The sequence below is a fragment of the Sciurus vulgaris genome (assembly GCF_902686455.1).
Source record: "Sciurus vulgaris genome assembly, chromosome: 14".
Classification (NCBI taxonomy): domain Eukaryota; kingdom Metazoa; phylum Chordata; class Mammalia; order Rodentia; family Sciuridae; genus Sciurus; species Sciurus vulgaris.
This window is the reverse complement of record NC_136475.1, coordinates 48,625,941-48,641,843: the sequence shown is the minus strand read 5'-3', so window position 1 is coordinate 48,641,843 and position 15,903 is coordinate 48,625,941. Positions and strand designations below refer to the sequence as shown.

At 35.1% G+C, this 15,903-nt stretch overlaps 1 long non-coding RNA gene across 1 annotated transcript in view; it reads left to right on the top strand.

The window, feature by feature from the left end:
- LOC306644016 overlaps positions 1–15,903 on the top strand; it is a 374,928-nt gene that overhangs the window by 213,634 nt on the left and 145,391 nt on the right. Inside the window, exon 3 of the long non-coding RNA XR_013759144.1 lies at positions 4,899–4,931. This is a non-coding gene — a long non-coding RNA (uncharacterized lncRNA). The remainder of the gene's footprint in view (positions 1–4,898; positions 4,932–15,903) is intronic.

The following is a 15,903-nucleotide window of genomic DNA, read 5'->3' as shown; positions in this document are numbered from 1 at the left end:
TTATATCCCCCAAGGAAATGCAAAATGTCTGGGAGTGAGGACCCTAGAAAGTGGACAGCTAAATGTTTGCCTCCTTTTCCTTACCCCCAAAAGAAATTCCATGAGCATTTCATTGCTTTTCTAATTTTAGAATTTCAGCCTCTGGTTGTGAATTCTTTTTGCATAGTCCCTGAAGCAGGGAAGGAAAGCATTGGCGAGGCCAGTTCTATATGCACACATGCATGCACACACCAACAGATTAAAAGTGGATCTGGAAAAATACCCTTCTCCTCAGAGAGTCATATCAAGCAGTGTTTAAATTAAATAATTTGCAGAGTGGAGGGAATAAAGCTTTTGTAGCAGTATCTGGAGGTTATCTTCCCTTGGGAAATTCCTGCCATTTAGTACAATCTGGTGCATGCCAATGAGACACATGCCTACATACACACATTAGTAGATAGATTTTATTTCACATCTAAATTGCCTTTATTTCTTTGGGTTACCTGGCATTTTGTGTTCATGTAGAAAATAAAAAAGAGGCAAACTTCCTGGGAACAGTTGAGGTCATTAATAACCAAACAAAAACAAGGAAAGGTGGTCAGTGATGAGGCATGAGAGAAGGCCAGCTTCTGGCATGCAGCTGGTTATCCCATAGCCCCTCCAGGGACATGACTGGGATTGGGAGAATGTGCAAGCTCAGGCCAATGTTTGATTTTGCTCCCATTGACTGATGGTGACAGAGAAGCCTTGCTGTGATGAGGTAATGTGAGTAGGTAAACCACATGTAGCTGAAATTGGTTGATTTCTTGCTACTTGTTCTGCACAAGCAACATCTATTCTGCTCTTGATATTAAGGAGAGGTTTTTCCATCAACCTCATGTCTTATTGCCATGAATGCCTTCCTCGATAGCCCATGTCTCCGTGATCACCTGTGCCCTGGTAGAGAGAACAGGGCCACCACAGTTAGGGTAATGAATGAAATGTTAACTAGGAGAGAGGATGGCAGAGGCAGGGGTGGGGAGGGAGGAAGAAGATATCTACCAATGTACAGAGAATTTTAAAAGGTCCTGGTTTTGACAATTGGCAAGACTCAAGTGAAAACAGTTATTTTCTTAAAGATTGTTTTCATACCCCATAGCTCTTACTTTTATCTCTTATTTAAAATATTCTTACAGATTATTAGTAGATAGTATAGAAGTTCTGAGTTGGAATAAACTCACAGTGAATCCCACATTTTGGTTTAGTTTTTTAAATGAACTATATTCAACTACGATTACAGTAAGAAGTACTAGAGTTTAGGACTTAAGTGTATGAATTTTGGGGGGTGTGCAATTCAGCCCATGGTAAATGAACTGCAAAATGTTTGGTAGAATGATAAATTTTTTCACACATTTGTTGATGATTTATTTAGACATTTCACCCCTCAACCTTCATTCTCTGATACATTTTTTAAAATAACTGAACATAATTTATTACAATTATTATAGGGGGTTGGGTTTTATAACCTTAAGATAAAGGTTGGAGAGAGAAAAACTTATTTAAGAAAACAAATAAGTCTTATTTTTTAAAAAGGAAATCATCCCCTCAACTTTTGGTACAGTTTTATCATGGGGGTTGAAAGACCAGGTTTGCGTCAGCTCTACTATATTCAAACTGACCACAGGCAAATGACTCAGCCACATTGTGCCTGTGACTCCACCTCTGTAGATTGTAGATGATAGAACATGTGGAGGAATAGTTGAGATCATACCTGACAAACTCTTTAAATGGTGCCTGGTTCACGGTAAATGCTCAGTAAATATTATTTATCTATTATCCATAATAAACACAGATACTCATGGAATGCTACATTCCATGTAGCATTGTGTCTTGGTGCCAGACAAATTTAATACTGAATTTCATTTGTTAACAGGCTTATTCCCTGCTTTTGAGGTAGAGTTAGGAGCAGGTTCTTTTTTTTTTTTTTTTTAATAGTGGACCTTGATAGGCTTGATCTCACAATGTGACTAAACCACAAGCAGATTATAATGTCCTCTTCTGCCCCCACCCATAAATCCATGCTCAAAAAGCAGAGGAAAGAGTGTCAGAGGACAGCGAAGAATAGTGACTGGACTCTTCTGATAGATGGACTGTGGTCCCCTGGAAACCTAGGTTTTTCTTCTATAATGACTTTCACCCTGTGCATCATGAATGCACATACTTAAGTTTGTGTCCTGTGGTCTTGCAGAGGTACCACTCACTGGACCCTCCCTCTGTCCACTGGAGATAGAGTTTCAGCCTCCTAGTCTGAAAGGCCCCACCACTTCAGGGGTTACTGGACATTCAGGGCTGGCTTGCCAAACCAGGGTTACCCACAAAGCCTGTGAAATGTGTAAAGAAACAAAGATGAACTCAGTGTTTGATTAGGCAAAGTGTTGTCAGTTCCATTCAGTCTGCTGTATATACAAGTAATCACTGTGCCTCAGCCAACACTTTATTCTTAAGTCACTCAAGGCTCAACTGCATTAGAAATAGGCCAGTGAGCATGGCGCCATGGTGCATGCCTGTAATCTCAGTGGCTCAGGAGGCTGAGTCAGGAGGATGGAGAGTTCAAAGTCAGTGTCAGTAAAAGCAAGGTGCTAAACAACTCAATGAAACCCTGTCTCTAATAAAATAGAAAATAGGGCTGGGGATGTGGCTCAGTGGTCAAGCGCCCCCGAGTTCAATCTCTGGTACCAAAAAAAAAAAAAAAAAAAAAGGAAAAAGAAATAGACTGATGACCAAGAAAACAAAAATGTCATTTTAAAATGCTATTTCCTTATGGAAATTTTAGCCTCATAAAATCCTGTGAAAATGTAAACCAAGATTTTGCCCTTGAATTTAAAAAAAAAGTTGAATTAGCAATACACTTTGAATTGACTATAAAAACAAGGTACTTGAGCTATGTTAAAATAATAGTACTAAGAGCTGATGTTTACTGAACATTTTATCCATGGAACATACCATGGTAAACTATTTGTAATTCTCATCTCATTTAATCCCCTCCTTAAGTCTGAGACAGTCACATCATCTCAAGGTTGGGGATGAACAGTGAGTAAAAAGGATTTCCAGGATTCAAACCAAGGTATTTTGGGCTCTGTTGTAGTTCATGCCAGTGATTGCAAATACGACAATAAGAATCACCTAAATCAATTAAAAAGAACTGACATATTTTCATACTGTTTGTTCCAGAGATATTCAAAATCTAAACTTTAAAAACCATAAAATGGAGAAAATACAACACAGGAGACAGCTTACTTTTGCAATTGTCAATTTTCAAAGACCATTTTAAGGGCATACTTGCAGGGCAGGTACATACTGTATAGAAAGTTAAAAACAAAGTAGAGAGCTTTCAGAAAATAGGAAATAGATAAACTGCACAACAGAAAAATATAAGTAGGTATGATTGGGCAATTAATGGCTAATACACATGAAATAAAGCTAAAAATGAAAATTTAAAGTGTCCCATTTTTTACACACTGATTAGTAAACTTTAAATTATGAAAAATAACTAGGCTTTGTGGCATGCACTTGTAGTCCCAACAACTTGGGAGACTGAAGCAAGAGGATCCCAATTTTAAAGGCAGCCTCAGCAACTTAGCAAGACCCTAGGCAACTTAAAATTTTAAAAAATGGGAAAATGAATAGGGCTGGGGATGTGGCTCCGTGGTTAAGAGCTCCTAGGCTCAATCCCTGGTATTAAAAAAAAAAAATTATGAACAATACTTAGCTTTGATGAGTTGTGTAGAAATGGTCCTTGTTGTATTTTAGTAGGTGAGATTAGAAAATGACACAGCCTTTTGGAAGGGCATTTTTTCACTATCTTCTAAAATTTTATATGCATAGATCTTTGATACAGAAATTCCTTTTCTAGACCTCTATATTGCAAAACCATTTGCATGTAACTAGAGATAAAGTATAAGGATGTCCATAAAATACTGAATTTTTGTTTTTGTTTTTATAATAGTAAAAGTAAGAAAAAGGCTAAAATAATTTGATTGTTTATAGTATGAAATACTATGTAGCCATTAAAAATAATAAGAAAAATATCTTTAGATGGATCTAGATATCAAACGGTATTGTGTGAAGTGAAAACGTAGAACAGAAAATTCATGACCAACTGTGTGCAGTCTAATTTTGAAATGTAAAACATACAAATTAATTAAAAATAAACACATAGAGGAACTAAAAGTATATATCTACATTAAAAAATCATTAGCTCTGTGAGGGACAGTTACTGATGACATGTAGGTCAAAAGCATTTCTTTCATGTTTTTACTGGTATTGATATATAGTGTGTTCGTTTTTAGTCTTAGGTATATATTGTTTTTATTTAAAATTTTTATTTGACCCTCCCCCCAAAGTACTAAAAATATTATTGACTTGAGAAATTTTGCACAAACAGATGGATCACAGATGGTGGTTTATAGGTGATAGATTTTCTTTTAGCTTTTTCATATTTTACTTGCCAAGTATTCTATAGTGAGTGCCCATTGCTCCACTCAGATGTATTGAATAAAAATCCCAAGGATTGGGACCCAGGGTTTCTGCTTTGTAGAATGTTCCTGAGATAGTCTGGCAGTTAGCTGGCTTTCAAAACTGCAAAGCAACACAACTCTGTAGGGGTTCAAGGCAACATGGACCTTTGCATTTGAATATGCTTAGAAAAAGTGATTTCAGTTAGACTGTGCTTGAAGGTGATTTTTTGTTTATATTCTTTTAAAAAAATCTTTATTTTTGTTTTAATGTGGTGCTGAGAATTGAACCCAGTGCCTCACACATGCTAGGCAAATGCTCTACCACTGAACCACAACCCCAACCCTTGAAGGTGAATTTTAGAGAACACCATTGTTTCCTTTTCACTGTATGAATACTGATTCAATTTCCTTTTTGGTTTCCAGATTCTCTGTCTACTGTGGCCATGCTATTTCTCTGTAAGTTTTCCACACTTGTGGGATCTCCTCTTCCTCATGCTGCTATTTATATTCACTGCGTCTAGTTGGTGCTTTAATCCCAAATTCCATGCATTTAATTGTTTACAGAATAACCAGTTAGGTGGTGCTAGGAAACTCAAAGCTGATTCTCCACCTCTCCTTATTTTCTTTTTGTTAGAAACATGCCACAGAGTTTTTAGGTTATGAGCTCTTAGAAAAAAGGACATGATTGCTTTTCATATATGGGTGACTTCTTTTCCTGTATCTATCAGTGGAAAGGAAGGGCCAGATGTGTGTGTTTTTAAAAAGAACCTTGAATTAATCTGCATAACTTTGAACAATCATGTCTGCTTGCTTCATGTCTTTCTGACACGCCAGTATGCACACCAAATGTTTGTCCACTTAACAATGAAACACTTAGTTTTGCATTTCCAGATCTATTGATATTTGCTTGGAATACAGTGTTCCCTTGTAAGAACTGTGGAATGAAAGTCATTTCGCTTGTCTGCTCAATAGTTACATGTTACCCTGTTTTGTCTTCTGCCCCTTGCATATTTTGTTTTGAGGTCAGACTGGGAGTGAACAGTTATATCCTCTGCTGGCTACTAAAGTTATACACTTCGGAGAAAAATATAATATAATATATATATATATGTGTATATATATATGTATTTATGTATATATATATTTATTTGTGGTTTATCTGTATCTTGAGGGTCTTCATGACATTCCACAATTTGGAAGCTCAAGCTGGAGTTCCTGACCCTTGGATTATAACATATGCTCCTGGTTAAGTTTCTCTTGCTTCAAAAGTAACTACAAGAATGAGAATTGTTATAAAGTGAGAAAAAGCTCTTCAATACTTAGGATTCATCTACAACTAGAGCATTTTATTAATTACACATTGTAATCACATGGATAGTCACAAAACCAATCGTGCAAGTCTGTATTTAGAGATTTGTAGACAGAAGACTTAACGTAAACATAGAAATGTTAAACCTACTCAACTGTGACCTGCAAAGAAGATAACAAGAAGGATTCTGTTCTCTGTATGATTTGTGAACAATGCTAAGTAAATATTCATCATTAATATATAATAACTGTTGCTTTTGGCAGTTCACTTTTCATTTAATTTGATAATGTGTCCAGTAAATGAAGTGGTACAGGCTACAGTGTTTTACCAACACAATTGCATATTTTCAATCATTGTTAAATGAAGGCAGCTCAAGGCAAAGCTTTAACCCCCACTAGTTTTGTGTGTGATAAAAAGAGAAGGCGCTATCAATCTTTATTGTCTGTCTCGCTTACTGTAATTGCATTCAATAGTCCACTGATTCTGTTGTCTGTGCTAATGTCAGGAACAGAGGAGAGCCAGATGCTCAGACTTGATCATATGCATCCAGTGGCCACTTTGATAAGTTGGCAGCAAGTCACTGGGTTTGATGATAAATTGTTAACGCTATAGATTATGAACAGCTGAACACTGCAAGTGTACATGGAGGAAACTTCTTACCTTGTTTTAAATCTGGCATCATGATGCTAGCTAAAGGGCATGTCATGTATTATTCAAATGCATCTTGCACTGGAAATGTGCCAATGACTCATTGTATCCCTATGAATACTAAAAGCAGCAACAACAACAAAAACCCACAGTGATTTGAACATGACATTAATGGTCCCAGAATTATGAAAAGCATTTTGAAATACTGTTTAATAGTTTTGATTATCTAATTCAACAAGAAGAAAGCTTCTAAGTTGTATTCACGTTTAATTCACATTAAATCATGCTCTTCCTGGTCATTTCTGTTAAATTAGTCGATAATGAGGATGTTTTCTAAAAACAAACTGGTTTTTCATTAGTTAAAACCCGTGGCTGCTTGTTTGTGAAGGGACATGAATTGGGGCTGGGGGCCAAGCCATGTGCTGAAATTTTTGCCAAGATTTTGTTTCCTATCCTCGTTGCTGCTGCTTCTGAGAGAGATGTGATGTGGGCTATTTGTATGAAGTGTACAATAGGTCTTATTTCTACTGAGCCCTTGTGACAGTTATAGAAGTTCAGAGTTGTGGTTTTTAAGTTATTGAACATCTATCAAAGTTGCTTTAAGAAGCTGAGATAACCATGAACTCTATAGCAATCTTGTTTTAGAGCATGCTGAGCCGTCGACCCCATTTTCAATGGCAAATTCCAAGTGCAATCTGTTGAAGACCATTTCCTTATCACTGGAGAACTTAGTTTTGAAATTCTGATCATTACATAGTTAGGTTTGCCTGAAATGAACCTGTATAAGAAATACTGTTGCACTTATGGATTGGGACAAAAGAAGTTCTCTTGCCTAACTGGATTTGGTTGTTGTTGTTGTTGTTATTAGATAATCAAATTGTGTAATCCATTGTGTATTACTTTTAGCCTGTACTGCTGGGGGACTCAAAATACAACCACAGTCACTTCTGTAACTGAGTTTTCAACTATGATTGTTTCTTTTCCCATTTCTCCTTTATTATTATTATTTTTTCTGATTCCTTGATCTTGCTTTTCTTGACTCTTATTGGTAGGATGGATACATAAGGAACTGGATAGTAGAGAAAGGAATGGAGGAAAACAGGAAGTATTAAGGGTGAAGCCCTGAAAGGTTTAGGTGTATCACCAGGATAAAGACTACAGTCTGCAGTTCTAACCTGTGTGAGATTCTTACCAACATTGGGAAAATCATATACATTGCAATGAGGATCATTTTCTCTTTAAAAAAAAGTGGGTATAATAGAATTTTTGAACTCGTAAGATTTTGGTAAGGATTAAATGAATTAATATAAAATAAGCTTTTAATAAAGTTGACAGCTACCATGGTGCAAATTTTGACGTGCGCTCTGGAATGTAAAGGTAGCATAACTCATGACCTAAATGTTAGGTCATGAAGGCGTCTGAAATTAAACCTAACTCCTAAAATAATCTCATCATGATTTGGTACATCACAACCTAAATCCTGCTTTAAGCACGCTGATGTCAGAGAATCTTTGTTTCCTATTTGATTATTTGAGGCGAACTCTTTACTTTGCAAAAGGTTTTTAACTTTACAAAGTTCATCATTTTAGCATTCTTTGAGGAAGGGGGCTTTTCTGTAAGAATGTATCATTGAAATTTAAATGAATACAAGATTTGCAAGAGTGCATTGTTGGCCTAAAGTAAGATAAGACTCTGCTCATTCAACACATGAAAGAGTTCAGCCCAGATGGGCAGGCCCTCCTTCTGGATTTGTGATATTATTGTTAATCTTTTGCTTATTGTTCCATGCCTGTTTTCGTTAGACTCCAGGCCTTCTCCTTTCCAGTCAGTCCCTGATCAGTTTCTAACTTAGAGTGCACAAGGCTTGGCTTGGTGTTTCTTGGGCTTGCTCACTTACCCACTTTCCCTCCGTTCCCAAGGGTTTAAATGCCATCTATAGATTGACTGGTGGCTGCCAAACTTCTATCTCCAAAGAGACCCTCTCCTGCAACTTCACATTCCCTTATCCAACCGCCTATTTTACATCTTACCTTAGATGCATAATAAGCATCTGAAACTTAACTTGTTTCTGAACCCCCTTTCCTTCCCCACTTATCCATATTCCAGAGTATTGCCACCACATAAACTTGCTCTCACCAAAAACTTAGTTATCATCCTGATTCTTCTCTTTTCTCACCCACCTCAGGCATCCACTGGTAAGTGCTGCTGAGTCTCCCTCTTGAATGTATCTCAATCTGTCTGCTTCTTTCCCCACTGTAGCCCCTTTGCTGAAGCCAGCTGCCACTCTTCCTTACAGCATGACAATAGCCTCCTGGTCTCTGCTTCTCCTCTTGTTTTGCTTATAACCCATGCCCCATACAATACCAAAAGGGATATTTAAAAAACACAAACGTCTTCCATCATACTTAGGATAAATACCAGAGTTTTCATTATGAACTACGAGGTCTTGATTTTCCAAAATCATCTCTTAGGAGCTCTTGCTGTTGTATTTCAGACACATGTTGCTCTCACCTGGGACTTTGTGTAGATACTTCCACTACTTGGAACCCTCCTTCTTTAGGTTTTTCCAGGACTGACTGCTTCTTGTCATTTAGGTCTTGGCTTACATGCCATCTCACATAGATTTTCCCTAGGTGTACCTCACTTAGGTTTCTCCTATCCCTGAACTTTATTTTCTTTAAAGAAAATAATCACTGTCTGATTACCTTCTTCTTTATTTGTTTACTTTTAGCATTCCACTATTAACCTGTGAGCTTCCTGAGCACAGAAACGTTCTTATGTGCTTTACCTCTTAGCTCTGTGTTCTGCACATTGGCTGAGACTAGACTAGACCAGGATCATGTTCACTAGATGAACGCTGCCACTACCACCACTGCTGTGTCCTTTCACACCAGTTGCTTTGCTCTGTGTGGCTCAGTTTTCCCACGTGAGCAGAGATTACAGTAGCGTCTTCTCCTGGCTGCTGTGGGGAATGAAGGATATGAAACATGGCAACCATTTGTGGTAAGTCTGACACGCAATAGACTGTTTTTCTCCTTGCTTAGAATTCTATATAATAGATATTTGACGAAAACATACAAAATATTTTCACACCTTGATGAATATTTTTGAATTTTATCTAATATTGATTTATGAAAAGATCTTCTAATGAATTTGTTGTGCTCAGAACAGTAATTAAGTTATTAATAATGTTCACCCCTATGACCTATTGGCAGTCATGTCATTTAAAAGTCTAAGTTGACATATTAAATCTTGAGACATTAGCCAATATTTTTTTTTTTGCCAAATTAGCTCACGCATTGTGAATGGTGAAATCACTTGGTGGTTTTCCTTAATATAATTTTGAAAGTTGATAACTACTTTCTTGGCTAAGTATCCTGGTATTTGGCTAGGAAAATATGGTTGAACAAAATGAAAAAAAAATAACAACTAATCTCTAATTTCTGACATTTTTAAATGTATTTGTACTTCTAGGCTTTTCTTTATATTGTAATGCATATTTTGATATTAGCTTTTTATGTAAATATCAAAACCATAGAAACAAAGTTGTGGAAGATAGTTGATATAGAAAGTAATCCTAGGAAAATCATTAATATTGCCATTGTAAGCTGCCTTCCTCCTTTAAATTGATTTTTTTTCAGTGTTTGCTTAGTGTGTGTAAAATACAATTAAATTTTTAAAGTTGTGTACTATTTCCTTGATAAACTTATTTATTAGCTTTTTCTGTAGAATATTTAGAATTTTCTTAGGTATGTCATTATTTCATCTGAATTAATATTATTTTATTTATTTATTTCCAATTTTGCAGCTTTTGATTCCTTCTTATCTTATTGCACCACAGAAAATCTCGGGTAAAATGAAGTATTGACAGCAGAAGCCCTCACCTGGTTCCCAGTCTTAGGGAAAAGTGTTCAACTTGTACTAGCAAATATGCTAGTCGAGAGTTTTCAGTTGATTCTCTCCATCAGATTGAGGGAGTCCCTTCTCATTCTAGTTTTCTTTTTCTTTTTTAACCATGTATGGATTTGACATTTTGCCATTCTCCCTTATCCCCTTTATCTGTTGGGAAGAACACATAGTTTTTCTGCCTCTGTCAATTTAACCCATTTTGTCCCATCATCTCACAAAAACTTAAACTGAGCAACAGATACAGCACCTATGGTAACTTTGGAATAGTGTGTTCACAGAATTGATAATTTGGGACTTAATGGGTTAATGTGGTTCATTGATTTATCTTCAAATATGAAATCAACTTGGTTATGTTATTTAAAATGCATCATAACTACTTATTATTTTTTTAAACATACATTGGATTTGATTTGCTAATATTGTTATGGATATTTGTGTCCATATTCATAAGTAGTATCAGTGTGTAGGTTTTGTTTTTGGTACTGATTAATTGGTTGATATTTCCTGGGAAATAATCTTGCCAGGTTTGGTACTGGAGTTAAGTTGGCTCATAAAATAAGTTGGACAGTGGGGTCTCCTTCTTTTATTTTATAAAGCACTTGTATGAGATCGTTATAATTTCTTTTTTAGATGTTTGATAGTACTCACCAGTGAAATCACTGGGTTTTGAATTTTCTTTGTGGGAAAGTTTCAATAGTAAGTTGACTTAAATTAGTTAATAAAGTGTCTCTTCAGATTTTCCTATTTCTTCTGTGTCACTTTTGGCAAATTGTGTTAATAAATAATTCACTCATTTCTTATAAATTTTTGTATTTATGAGCATAAATTTATAATAAGATTTTCTTAATATCCTTTTATTATCTATAGGATCTGTAGTGATAGCCCTACTTTCATGTCCAACCTCAGTTTCTTGATATAAGTTTTGATTCATCTATCAATTTTATTAATCTTATAAAAATAAAAATTTGTTCTTGTTATTTTTTTTTCTATGGCTTTTTTCCTAATTCTTTTCTGCTTTTATTATCTCTTTCTTTCTTCTTGGATTTAACTTTCTCTTCTTCCATTTTCTACATATAAACTTAGATCACTGACTTTATAGCTTTTTGTCTTTTTCTAATAAATACACATAAATCTATATATTTCACTTTAATACCTTAGCTGCATCCCACAATTATTGATATATTGAATAATCCTTGATAGCAGATTGACTATTTTCTGATTTCTCTAAAATTTCTTTTTTCACCTATCATTTTAATAAGTGACTATTTAAATTTCAGATACTTGGGGATTTTTCAACTACTTTATTCTTATTGATTTCAGATTAAAATTCCATTATCATTGGAAAATACTATTTTACAAATAAATTTAATGCTTTGAAATTTATTTGGATTCCTTTATGGCCTGCTGTGCACTTCAAAAGAATGTGTATTCTGTATTGTGGGGATGTACTATTCTATAAACATCACTTAAATCAGCTATGGAAGTATTCTATGTCTCTACTGAATTTTGTCTACTTGTTCTATCAGTTTTTTGAAATAAGTGTGTCAACATCTATAGTTCAGACCCTGCATTTTTCTATTCTTCTATTTCGGTCAGTATTGGTTTCTAGCATTTTGTAGACCTCTTGTTAGGTACATAAGCATTTATGGTTGTCATGACTTTCTGATAAATTGAGCTTTTGTTTATTTTAAAATGTTCCCTTTTACTTGTAGAAATACTTAGTGATTTGAAATCTAATTTGCCTGATGTTATTATAGCTACATCTACTTCCTTCTACTTACTATTTGACTCATAACTTCTTTATCCTTTTATTTTGAAGCTTATATTAAATCATATCACATGTATATGTATTTGTGTGCCTTAGTTACTGTTCACCTCAACAATTTCTGCCTTTTAATTATTTGTGTAATTGGCAGTATAGTTGGGTTTAAGTCAGAATCTTCCTATTTATTTTTCTATTTACCCTGTTGGATTTTAGGGTTTTTGTTTACCTTTCTTTTTAATTAATTCAAGGTTTAAAAAAATTCTACTAGTAGTTTCCCTATTATCTTTTTCTTTTATGATACTGGGGCTTGAACCCAGGGTTTAGCACATGCTAGGAAAGTCCTTTACCACCAAGCTACATCTCCAGCCTTTTTTCTTTTCTTCTTTTTTTTTTAAATATAATATCTTAGTTTTAAATGGATATCATACCTTTATTTTATTTATTTGTTTTTCTGTGGTGCTGAGGATTGAACCCAGCGCCTCATATGTGCTAGGCAAGCACTCTACTACTGAACTACAACTCCAGCCCAACCCTTTTTCGAGACAGGATCTTATTACCCAAGCTGGCTTTCAATTTGCAGTTCTCCTGCCTTAACCTCCCATGTTGCTGAGATTACAGGTGTGCACCAAACACCATGCCTGGCTTGCTATAGCTTTTTCATTTCTTTGTATTTTTAAAATTTTCATTCAATGTTGCTCTTGAGATTAAAATATACAACAGAATCTGGCACTCAAGTTTTAACCATCTTCTTCAAATATTTCTTAAAATAATGCTGCTGAGTAGAGGATGTTTGAGAAGTACTTGTTTAATTAATAAATGACCAGATTCATGGCATTTTTTTTAGGTCTTTTGGTAAATGCTTTTGATTTTAATCTATTTCTATAATATTGATTTAGAAAAAGATCTTTAGCTGGATGCAGTGGCACATGCCTGTAATCCCATCCACATAGGGAGTCTGAGGCAGGAGGATCACAAATTCAAGGCCAGCCTCAGCAAATTATTGAGGCCCTGAGAACTTAGAGAAACCCTGTTTCAAAGTAAAAAATAAAAAGGGCTAGGGTGTGACTCAGTGGTTAAGTGCCTCGAGGTTCAATCCCTGGTAGCAAAACAAAACAAAACAAAAACAAAAACAATACTCCTCCCCAAAAACAATAATAAAAACAAAAATGTCAATCAGGCAAATTTTCCTACCCATCCTAAATGTCAATATGCTATTTTTCTTTGTGGAGTTTTGCAGGATTTATACTTTTTTTTTTTTTTTAAACCTCATGATATAAGTAAAGCTTCTATCTGTTTCTATCAGCTATTTCAGTTATCTGAAGTTCTCAAAAGGTTAATCCTGCTTTTCCTTGTGCCTCCTTAGTTGTTTTGTACTGTTATTTTCTTTTTCTTTCATCTGATTTTTTTTTTTTTTTCAGCATTGGGGATTGAACCCAGGGGCATTTCCAACCTATTTAATTTTTTTTTTTTTTTGAGACAGGGTCTCACTAAATTACCTAGACTGGCCTGGAACTTGCCATCTTCTTGCCTCAGCCTCCTGAGTTGCTGGGATTACAAGTGTGCACCACTGCACTGGGCTCAGACTCTATTTCCTTATGTGTTTTATAATGATAAATTATGAGATCTTAATTTGGCACTATCTTATAATCCTTTGCAATCTGGATGGAGACTGCATGTCTACAGAATATTGTTGCATTATTTTCTGCTACATGTCCCAAGGTGCATCCTGATTTGTGCAGAGATTTATGCTAATTTCATGGTTTAGAAATTTCAAAATCATGGGACCAAAATCATACCACGTTATTACACCCCACTTTTCCAGAGAAGTTTTTCTTTATGTGCCCCCTCCTCCTTCCATCTGATCTCAGAAAGAAGTTTTATCTTCTTGTACCAATTGGCAGATTTTTTTCTGATCCACTACTGAAGGCCCTGATTTTCATTATGGTACAGGTGGGGGTTTCTCCATTCCAGTCTTTTTCTTCTGAAGTTCAGGGCTCTTTCTGAGAGTGTTCAAAACAAAGTTTCCTGGATTAACAAGAAAAAGCTTAATGTACAGTTCCATATAACCCTTCCTAGGGTAATGCATGAGATTTTTGCTCTGGTTTTCAGTTATTTCTTCAGGGCTGGCTCTGGGAATTTAGTTAACTTTCTTACTGAATTACGTATTAAGATGTTTGCTGTGTTTAATCCAGCATTTCTAGACATTTTTAGCAGAGATAAATTTCGGGTTATCTTGTCTGTCAAATTGATGGAATTGGAAGTCTCATTATGTCTTTTCTTGTGGAGTTCCTGTTTCTTCTCTTTTAAAATATTTGAGTTTAAAATCTTAATCAATTAAAAATAAGTGAAAGAATAGCAAGAACTACTGCTATTGTTTAAATCTTGAGGTTTCTGATACATAAAAAGCATAGTGGAATTACATGAGCTATTTTCAGTATTTCAAAATTCTGATCTAAATTATTTAATATGAATAAACAAAACTGCCATGCATGCTAAAGATCATGCCCTATTTCTTTGCTCTTCACTAAAATCATATTATCTCAGTGTGATAACAATGACTATGTGATGTTGAAAGAAACTCTAGCTCTTAATGACATCTGAGACTGGCATTCTTGTTTCAACAACACCCATGACAGTATTTCACATCTCCCCAATATTTGTAATGGTGAGGATATAACACAATTTCTTTCTTAATATTTCTCCAATTTTCTCACTACTTTGTTTAATAATTCAGCCTAATAATGTGTACTTGTTATTTTATTGTATTATTGCTCTCTTCTTTACACTACATTCTGTTTTTTGACCAAAAAAAAAAAAAAAAAAAAATCCAAATTTTGTGAAAAATAAATAAACATGGTACCACTGGGGAAAATGAAATAAAAATAGGGACAGTGTAAATATTTGGCTCCACCACATATAGCTTCTGGACCTAAAAATGTGGGCTATCTTGATTACCAAATTTGCTTGGGGACGTTGGACCACTTTGCTTCCATTCTAGAGCTCAATAAGGTGACATGTTCTAATTACATTATTGTGCTACATGACATCGCTGAAATTCTGATAGTAACATCTATGAAGAACATGAAGTATTTGCACATTGTAAGATTTTGTTCTAGAACCAGAAGGCACAACAGTGGAGGACCTTGAAATAAATCAGCCTTGATCTAAAGCATATGGATTTACTTAGCAATTAGTTCATAGACCTGAAGTATAATTAGGAGGCTAATTTGCTAATCATTTCTCTCCACTACATACATAATCGTAAAAGCATTAGTTTTCCACTTTGGAAAGGGTCTTAAAGGTTAACTACTTTTTTGAAGGTTAAATTCCCTCTATACTCTTCCACCCAAGTACTCTTCCAGTCTGAAATTTGGTGCTTGATCCATAGCTACGTAACCCAGTGATGTCAACCCTTTTGACTTTTGGAGATCAATTGCACCTTCTGGGAGAGTCAGTAACTTCTACTTTTAGTAGGTTTCTTTACCTTTCTTTCTCTGAAACTTCTTGCTTCTGAATCTAAGTTGACTGTTCCATACAGCTCAGGATGATTGGGGACCTAAAGCCTAATGCTTTACTATCCTCTCTACCCTGCCCCACCCTGCCAGCTTCAAGCATTTTTTGTTCTAATTTTATCAGGAATTTGCTTTCAATCAAGATTTTATTCACTTTGAAGTAAATTATAATGAATAGATTGTTTTCTCAGTGCAGACAAAAATCATCTTTAAAAAATACCTTAAATGTTTGCCTACTTATACTGTATGTCACTACCAATTTGAAATAAATAGCTTACTAATTGG